The sequence below is a fragment of the Hemicordylus capensis genome, chromosome 3 (genome assembly GCF_027244095.1).
Source record: "Hemicordylus capensis ecotype Gifberg chromosome 3, rHemCap1.1.pri, whole genome shotgun sequence".
Lineage (NCBI taxonomy): Eukaryota > Metazoa > Chordata > Lepidosauria > Squamata > Cordylidae > Hemicordylus > Hemicordylus capensis.
In genome coordinates this window covers 116,177,052-116,185,845 of record NC_069659.1, presented here as the reverse complement: position 1 = coordinate 116,185,845, position 8,794 = coordinate 116,177,052, and positions in this window count along the sequence as shown.

The window sequence follows — 8,794 nt, the reverse complement described above, 5'->3', positions numbered from 1 at the left end:
CATCCACAAAAATGGGGAAATCACAGGAGTCCACACCCACGGAACACCACCCTGACACCACCCTGACCAGAGTGAAATACCAAATCAGGTTTAAATGCCCTTTCTCTGCTGAGGGCGGGTGACCAATGCTGGGCACAGCCCCTTCAAGATGGTGGCCAATGAGTGCTGCTCTACTGCTGTCCCGATGCCTTGCTTACCGTCTGGCGACGTGAGCACTATGGAGCTTGCTGGGATGCAGCCTTGGTGGACCAGGAAGAGGGAAGGGCCCCCTGCCGACAAGCCAGAGGCTGCAAGACCACAGTTCAGTGATCATTTGTGGGCTGTTTCGTAGGCTCCCAGATTAACCACAGTTCATCTACCTGAAGTTTTACACTACATCTGAAGGCAGCCTCTGTTTCATGGAACAGCTATTAATGCCTTTCCTATTCTTTGTAGCCTTTATTTTTTTGATACCAGATGTGTGTAATCACTTTTAAAACAAGTTAATAGCAACTCAGTGTAAGAATATGAGGCGAGTCTCACGATTGGGGAGAGGAGCCGTAAGGGCGTTTTCAGGGTGAGTGGGCTTAGCCCGCTCTCCCTGCAGATGATTGGAAGGCAGCCATGGGCGGCTGGATCAGCCACCCACACAACTGCCGGCTCAATCACAGAGCCGGTGGGGGCTGCGGGGATCAGGGGCTGTGCGGCCCCCGGAAGTTCCAGGATGCCCCACACGAGCGCGCGGGGCATCCTGGAGAGACCCCCGAGCCCAGGAGGCTGCTTGCAACCTCCCAGTCGGGGTCTACTCGTGTGTTGCTGTATGCTGTGGCAACACATGAGCAAAAAGACAAGGTTAACAGAGTCCTCGCTCCATTAACCTTGGCTAAGGGGATGGGTATTTAGGGCAGCTAGCTGCCGGGAGCCGTGTGGCTCCTGTTGCAGCACACGATCGCCCCAAAGTGGGCTAGGCTTCCTTAGCCTGCTTTTGGGTGATCGTGAGAATTGCCTCTATGTATTCTCAGTGTACTGATGTCTTGGGTTGTCCTTGGAGGTTTAGAGCTATACAACTTGTTATGTTAAGTGCGTCATTGGCCCTGACATGCTTAACTTTTCTTTACTAAATAGCTAGGTGTGTGTGTGTGTGTGTGTGTGTGTGTGTGTGTGTGTGTGTGCGCGCGCGCGTATAGGAGATGACAATCTGGATGGAAGCCACAGAATGGGGGAGGCTTTTGCCTCTCCCCCATGGCTAATTAGTAAAGCAAAGTTAAGCACCTCAAGGTCAATTACACATTTAATGGAATGTGTAATTTGGCCCTTTGCTTGTCCAGTCCTAAGAGAGACTGTGTGAAGGCAACAGCATGCAGGATTAAGCATATAGATTCCAACATGGATGCAGTGGTATAAATTTGCATCTTTTCAAGAACACAATGCATCCACTTGTTCAGACGTTCATGGCAATGCTATCAAAGCCAGACCATGGAAACTAATGGGTTATGAATTGGTCCAGTTAAACATCTACACAAAAACATCAAACCACAGTCAAATTAGTGAGGGTGTATAACACTGACAGTTTGGTTGAGTGCTAGTTGCAACACTATACGGGTTACAATAGCTTCTCCTTTAGCTGGTGAGAGAGGCTACTGTTAATGGAACTGCCCGGGGTGATTGTTGAGCAATTTTCCATCTAAGACGTGTGCATGTGCTTGCGCTAACACGTTTTTTGATGTCCTCTCACTTAATTTTAGATCCTGCTCAGGTTGAATCAGAAAGGCCCCATTCTGAATGCATGTGTGCACAAACTGCCTTGATACTGACCCCCAGAACAAAATTCATTCCACACACAGATGAAAAAAATTAGAGAGAACACAGTTGGTGATCACTCCAAAATTACGTTCAGGCTTTGTGTGGGGAATTAGCGAGCTGGGGTGGAGCAGTTCCATATCAAAATAATTTTTGTGCAAAGCTTTGGTTACAGGAAAATGAACGGAGAGAGAGGTTTGAAGTTCAAGAACAAACAAGGTTTTATTGTAAGGTAGGGGTACAAGAGAATATGAAAGCTAATTAAAGCAATATTACTTTTAAAATGTGTTACAATAATAACCAGATAACTGCAAAGAAGAAATTTAGCTTAGTGTTCAAATTAAATTTAACCGCCCTGAGCCATTTTTGGAAGGGCAGTATAGAAATTGAAATAATAATAATAATAATAATAATAATAATAATAATAATAATATAATACAGTCAGACAATAACACCTGTCTGACTGTGTAAACAAGAAATAATAATAATAATAAATATGGCAAAATAATCCCGGTGCAGTTCCAAAAGACCTTGAAGAGCACCTCAGCACCATAGGGGCCACAGAAATCACCATCAGCCAATTACAAAAAGCAGCTTTACTGGGAACAGCCTATATTCTGTGACGATATCTATAACAACAGCAACAACATTGACAATAAAATTCTGGCACCCCAGGTCTTTGGGAAGGACTCGATGTCTGGATAAAACAAACCAGTCAATAACACCTGTCTGACTGTGTAAACAAGAAATAATAATTATTACTATTATTACCCCCAGTGAGGCACTACCTTGGCGTGGTTGTGGGGATTGCGTGCTCTGAGGAAGGTGAGAGCTATGCCAGAGGTCCAACCATACTGGACAGGTCTCACCAGAGGAGCCAGACAAAGAGTGCCTCTCCCATCAACAATATGGTGAGACGTAACTTTAATAAATCTATACCGGATTGGTCGTCGCCTGGGTCAACAAAGGACCGCAACAGGTGCTGGAGTCCCTGGACATCTGGTGGCAAGTGGGCAACAGGACTCAGGATCTTCAGTTGAGCAACCAGGGCTGGAGACTGCAATGCTACTGGAAGAAACATTGCTTAACCGAAAAAATATACGAAAAATGCCAACAAGGAAATAATGATCTGCTATTACAAGTATAGGCCAACTAGAAGAGGTTATTTAAAAAGAATGTACCAAATTTGGAAAGAGAAGCATCCAGATACAGAAATAACAGAACAAAGGCTAGCAGACCAGAGAAGATTCATAATAAGAAATAAAGTGTTCACAGGAGTTGAGCTGGAAGAAATGCAAAGAGCAACACAGGCTCAAGATATGGAAGAAGAATTACCACCAACTGAAGAAGTTGCTTAGGTGCAGGTGGAGGAGGTGTTGGAAATAGAGGATGCCACTGTTGCTGAACTGTTTCAAAATCAAAATGAGACAACCTCCCCTTTGCCGTCACCTCAAAAACCCGAATGCCGTTTAACAGAAAAGCAACAAGAACTAGAGCAAAAAATAACTGAGCACATGAACCAAACAACCATCAGGGTTCGACTTCCAGCTCTAAAAACAGTTGCCAAGAAACAACTTGCTCAGGCATTAAAAGATGTCAGTGCTGCACTTGCAGAAATAACAACCAATAATTTGCAAGAAACAAACCAACTAATGTACAGTGCAGCAGCAATAACAACACAAGAGCTCGGATATAAGATCAGTGGACCTGTAAAAAAAGAAAGCAGTACATCACCTAAATGGAAGATTAGATTAGAAAATAAAATCTCCAGGCTTAGATCAGATGCTAGTAAACTGAAAGATATGAAAGACAAGAAGCTGAAGAATGAAAACACCAAATAGTATCTGATCCAAAAATACCACCTAGATTCAAGGAAAATTAGAGAAGTCCTGGAAATAATAAAGCAGCAAATAACAGCAGTGTCAAAAAAGATTAGCAGATACAAAGCCAGAATTACACAACACAGGCAGAATCTCCAATTCCAGTCGAATCAGAGACGTTTCTACCAAAGCATAGAAGGAGAAACTGCAAGAAACATAGAAACACCAAATAAAGAAGAAATAGTGCAATTCTGGGGGAAATTATGGGACAATCCAATAGATTATAATAAAAAAGCAGGCTGGATGAAAGAGTTCAAAAAATGTAACCAACAAATGCAAGATCTAATAATAACACCAGAATTAATAAGTGAAAGAGCAAAGAAAATTAAAAATTGGACTGCTCCAGGTGACGATGAACTGCATGGCTTTTGGCTTAAACACCTAACAAACATTCATAAATAACTATCAAAACAGTTCAATCACATTTTGCAAGGAGGTGATATTGAACAATGGCTAACAACTGGGAAAACTCATCTCATCATGAAAGACCCAGCAAAAGGTGCAGTTCCAAGTAATTATAGACCGATAACCTGCCTGCCAACCATGTTCAAATTATTAACTGGAATAATAGCAGATGAAATAATTCAACATTTATTAACTAACAAACAGCTTCCAGTTGAACAGAAAGGAAATTGCCTGAACACCAGAGGCACAAAAGACCAGCTGCTGATTGACAAAATGATTTTAGAAAATTGCAAGAGAAGAAAAACAAATCTAAGTGTTGCATGGATTGACTACAAGAAAGCCTCCGACTCATTGCCTCACACATGGATACTAAAATGTTTAGAAACAACTGGTGTCAGCAAAAACATTAAGATATTTATTTAAGAAGCAATGAGTATGTAGAGCACACAGTTAACAATAAATGGTGAGACACTTGGACAGGTTAGCATTAGAAGAGGCATTTTCCAAAGGGACTCACTATCCTCTCTGTTGTTTGTAATTGCCATGACCCCACTTTAACAAATACTAAACAAAACAGGCCTCGGATACCAAACATCTAAAACATCAATCAAATCAACCATCTGCTGTACATGGACAATCTGAAGTTGTATGGAAAGTCCCAGTCAGAAATCGAATAACTGCTAAACACTGTCCGTATATTCAGTAGCGATATAGCAATGGAGTTTGGACTAGACAAGTGTGCTGCATTAATAATGAACAGAGGAAAAATAAGAAAAACAGAAGGAATAGAACTGCCCAATGGAAGCAACATCATGAACCTGGAAGAGAAAGAACCTTACAAATACTTGGGCATTCTCCAGGCTGATAACATCGCACACACTGAAGTTAAAAGAAAAATTGGAAGTGAATACATCAGGAGAGTTAGAAAACTCCTCAAGTCCAAATTCAATGGTGGGAACACCATACAAGCCATAAACACCTGGGCTATACCTGTCATCAGATACAGTGCAGGAATAATAGACTGGACCCAGGCACAGCTAGAGACACTAGATCGTAAGACCAGGAAAATAATAAGCTACCTGTAGCCAAAAATTGGTGGGACCATACAACTGAAAATGTTGTAGAAAATGAAGATGTAAAAATATTATGGGACTTCTGACTACAAACAGACAAACATCTGCCACACAATACACCAGATATAACTGTAGTCGAGAAGAAAGAAAAACTAGTTAAAATAATCGACATAGCAATACCAGAGGATAGCTGAATAGAAGAAAAAGAAATAGAAAAAATCACCAAATACAAAGATCTACAAATTGAAATTGAAAGGCTGTGACAGAAAAAGACCAAAATAATCCCAGTGGTAATTGGCACCCTAGCTGCAATTCCAAAACAACTTGAAGAGCACCTCAACACCATAGGGACACAGAAATCACCACCAGCCAATTTAAAAAAGCAACTTTACTGGGCACAGCCTATATTTTGCGACGATATCTATAATAACCAACAGTATTGATGATAAAATTCAGCCATCCCAGGTCTTTGGGAAGGACTCGATGTCTGGATAAAACAGACCAGTCAATAACACCTGTCTGACTGTGTAAACAAGAAATAATAATAAAATAATTTCCAGGCTAACTAGAGAAAGGAGGCTTGAGAGAAACAGATTTTTGGATTTAAGAAGAGAGCAGGAATAGGGACACCCAGAGGGGTGCAGTGATTATTATACAACCTTGTCCTCTCTTTAGTGGTGATTTGATCCTCATGGCTCTGGCACAACCAAAGGATCTCTTTCCTCAGGGATGGACTGGGAAGCAGCAGGCAGTAGTGGGAAACCAAGGGGGATAGGCAGCAGGGATAGATCAAAAATGTTTCTGTTCTTGAGTAGCCAACTTCTAGTAGCAGCAATGTTGTCTGGGCAGACTGGGCCAGGTAAGAAGGCTGATCTGGAGGCTGGAAGGGTGCTTGGCACACAGAGCAAAACACGGCCGAGTGTAATAGTGGATGTCTAGTGCCCAAATCATGGGTGACTACAAGTTGTAAGAACCAAATGACATGCACTGGGAACCAAATGGAGCACACCGGCTCAAGAAACTAGGGGTAATTATAGCCCCAAATGTTGCCTCAGGAATTTTGTCCTGAGGCAATAGTCCAGTTACTCCCCTTTCTTGAATAGGGTATCCCGTGAAATCTCAAAAGGTTCCATTGTCTGTGTTTGCTGTTCTGCACTACAAAACAATACTTTGAATGGGTCAAGTGTACCCTGTTGTGTAAATGGAGTGAATGGATGTGCAAACACGGTGATGCTCTTCTCAGGATCCATGAGAAGAGCTTCTGTCTGGTCTGAGGAGAGAGCGGGCTAAGCAATTATGGAGATCTTTCTTTAAGACTTGGGTGTTTATGAAGCCTATCAGCTGCATTTTAGTACCATGTAAAGAAGTTCTTTTGTGTAGTGCTTTTTGCAGTTCAGGCAGCAGTTTAATCAGATCTGCAGATGATTTGAGGTTACCTAAAGGATGTTCCTGTTTCCAGCACCTTTAGTAACGTCTATTTCTAAGAAAACCTCTTCAAGTCTATGCAATAGTTTGCCATGCAAGTAGCAAACATCAAATCTGCTCCATTGTTCTCTTGATTCTATGCACAGCTGAATGCAATTGTCAAAGATCTTTTAAAAAATAACCTTCAACATTAACAGCACACTTCAAAGTGAACAGTTATTATTCACAATCACTTTAGACACTTAGTACCTGCAACTGGAAAACAAGGCTGTTTTCCTTTTCTGCCATGGATGGCAAGCAATATAATCATCATATTTATATAACGGAAAAGAAATTAGTTGGGTACCTATGGTGAAGATTTATAGTCTACTTTCGCCCCCAAGGAGCTCAGGGTGGTATTTTCACCTTGCAACACTCCAAGCTAGGTTTGGCTAAGGGATGGTGACTTGGCTAAGGCCATTCAATGAACATCCAAGCTGAGCAGGGATTTAATAAGTTAGATTTCCTACATCCAAGCCTGCTTCTGCACATGGATTTTACATGTGGATCAGGTCACAAGCAACGATGCTGTTGCTTGTGACCAGATCAATAGGGCAGCCTGAAATATGAAAGTGGGCGAGCAACCCTACCAGGGCTGCTTCTCAGCCTCCAGAATCATGTGGGCGCATGAACTGTATAGCCCACGAAGCAAAGACGATTGTCTGAGGTTCTTGCCTTCCCACCCAGCCTTTCCTGCCCGGCAAAAAGGGTTGTGTAAACAACATTACTGGCTGAGTCAGAGAACAAGCACAGTCCATTAACTAACTGAAATGAATAACTGTTATTGTTTACTTGTTGATCTGAAGCACCATGGAAGCTCAGCTGTTACCTACTAAATCCTTTTTTCACTATTGCATGAGAGAAGAGTGGGGAGGGGAGTCTTACCCTTTGCCCCCATGCCACAGTCTGGATCCAAATTGTCCCCACTGTGAAGCTGCTATATGCTGCAGAAGGGGAATGTATAGTTGTACATTTTTCGCAGTTAGCAGCAGCTATGGTGGCAGGGGAGACTGGGAGTGGGGTATAATGCAAGGAGGAAAGTTAAAACCTCTTTTCCTCCATGCCACAGGCCTGATCCAATCACCAGCTGCCTTTGGCATGGAAAAATAAACATGTCAGAAATACAGCCTCGGATCTCCAACAACTTGTCCAGTTTGATCCTAAAGCAGTGACCTCTGGCATATACTTGCATGGAGGCAGCAAATACAATTATAAGAGATAAAGTGGAGAATGCCCTCCTGTACCCAAAGAGCTACGGTTATCCTCTTAATCACAGTTACTTGGGAGCAGACTTCATTGTAATCAATGAAACATAGAGGCAAGGACTGTGATGTTGGTTGACTGGTATTTGAACTAGAGGGCAAAATGTCATCTCCAAAGTGGCAACTCTCTTATATTGGGAAGAGAGAGCGCAGCTGTCCCCATATTTTTCCTTGAGCATTGTGTCTCTTTCCGTGGCTTATTAGGTTAGGGTCCCTTTGTGTCTGTTTAAATAGGGATCTCCTTTGGGACAGGGAACCATTTCTCCATTCCTTTTGCTCTGCAAACAGCATTGAGATCTGAGCTGAAAAGTGTTATATAAATACTCTAAGTAAAAGTGCAGTGCAGTGGGTATTAAAAAAGGCTCCTCCTTGCACCTCTCCCCTGAAAGAGCCCAACCTAGGCAAATCTAACACAGGACACAGTCCAGGTCATTTCACATAAAGGTAAAGTTGTGCTGCCAAGTCGGTGTTGACTCCTTGCAACCACAGAGCCATGTGGTTTTCTTTGGTAGAATACAGGAGGAGCTTACCATTGCCTCCTCCCTCGCAGTATGAGGTGATGCCTTTCAGCATCTTCCCATATCGCTGCTGCCTGATACAGGTGTTTCCCATAGTCTGGGAAACATCAGCGGGATTTGAATTGGCAACCTCTTGCTCATTAGGAAGTTATTTCCCTTTAAGTGTATGTCTAGAAGCACAAATGTGACTGTAACATGTTCTAAAATACACATGTTCTATAGATGCACACAGCAGGGAGTTGGGTCTGGTTACAATTTTCTCTTGACTATTCACTCAATAGAAAATTGGGGTTTATTGCTGTGTGATACGTGAAATGGCACTCATACACCTTCACAGCTCAAGAGAGGATTGGGCATAACACCCCTTAGTTGCCTACCAGCTAATACTTACCTCCCCCACTCCAACACTTTAT